Consider the following 1,523-nt stretch of genomic DNA (forward strand, 5'->3'; position numbering starts at 1 on the left):
GAGGAGATAGCTCCTCTATAGAAAAGTGTTTTAACCATGAGACTATGAGGCTATCTGTCCTAATACTGTTTGACTTTAATTCAATTTAGAAAAATGCTTTGAAGCCATAGCAACAATTACTAGTCATCCACTGAAGTACAAATTAGATTGTGAGGCATGCACTTAAAGCTGGAGTCTTTAGAATACAGTTAATTTACGGCCTAGGCTCTGTAAACTGGCATGTTGCTAGTTACAGTGTGCCCCCTTTGTTAACATACCAGTTTACAGAGCCTAGGCTGTTTAATTACACAAGATATTTTTTCAGAGCACACACAGTACTGAAAGGTAGAGGATCGTGAGGAGATATTCACTGATTGTGACAATAAAGTGATTTTGAAAACAAGAATTCTCCAGAATCGCTGACTGAACCTTTAGCTGCACAGTTGTACTTATATATGTACTAATATATTTTTCAAACAAAAGTTGTATTGAAAAAACTGAAGAAATGTAAATGTATGTAATGTAAAAGTGTCAACAAATTACCTTGAAAAAAATCACGAATACAATCGCAGATATAATGCTTTTACTACGGAAAATACTTTATTTTAAAAGGCAAAAAAAAAAACGACAGAAAGCCTCAGAAAGTCAGGGCGGCTTTACACAGGATAAAACATGGAAATAAAATATAATTTGGAAGAAGAAAAAAACATTCTCCCCTCCCCTGGCTACTATCGTTTCAGTCAAAAATACTTAATAATCTTTAGTTTCCCGTGATATCTCTTGTAGATACTTTTTAAACTCGACCATTTAACTACATCTGGAGCAAAGACAACCATCAATGCATCAAAGCAACATAGAGTGATTTAACAATAAATATTTGATGAGTTAGCCACTGACCCACAAAGTTTATATTACGAGACCTAGATATGAAAATCTGATTTTCTCTACACGTGACTATCTTCGCTCAACTGCAAAATATAATTTCTGATATGTCAAGGCTCTATTAACTTCCATTTTGACAGTTCATATTACTTAAAGGTGCTACTAGGAACTTTTAAATATTTCTGAAACAGTCTAATTTTTCCTCTGATAATCATAAATGACCTGTAACAGAAAGCGAGACCATCAGTGTAAAGAATGCTATTTTTATATAGTTTTTCTTAATGCCTTTGTCATGGGTATACGCTCACCCAGGCCAGGTACTACAACTGGCGTAGTAAAAACACTACCGCTTTTGTCCAAGAATGAACACAAACTGAAAGTTCCACGTTGCACCTTTAAATCCATGTAAATCATTTTTAAACACACATTGTTTTTATATATAGGTGTAAAATCAACTGGCTGCATGTAGGAAAAAGCGTGTGATACATATGAACAAATTCATGATCTGTAACAAACAAACTAAAGCCAACAAGCTGTACATACGAACCATGAAGTGAAGGCATCTTCTTCATAACTTATCAGCAACAAAGACACTGAATGATCCATAGATTGGTTTATAAACTGCAGGTCCAAGACGCATTTTAAACTTCCTCATTTATTAA

At 34.2% G+C, this 1,523-nt stretch overlaps 1 protein-coding gene across 1 annotated transcript in view; it reads right to left on the bottom strand.

Moving 5' to 3' along the window:
• Positions 1 to 556: 556 nt before the first annotated feature.
• Positions 557 to 1,523, bottom strand: part of creb3l2 (cAMP responsive element binding protein 3-like 2) — a 36,948-nt gene continuing 35,981 nt past the window's right edge. Inside the window, exon 12 of the mRNA XM_080050923.1 lies at positions 557 to 1,523. This exon is cut by the window's right edge and continues 1,716 nt beyond it. The gene's annotated coding sequence lies outside the window, so the exon portion shown is untranslated.

This window comes from Ammodytes marinus, assembly GCF_949987685.1.
Source record: "Ammodytes marinus genome assembly, chromosome: 22".
NCBI lineage: Eukaryota > Metazoa > Chordata > Actinopteri > Uranoscopiformes > Ammodytidae > Ammodytes > Ammodytes marinus.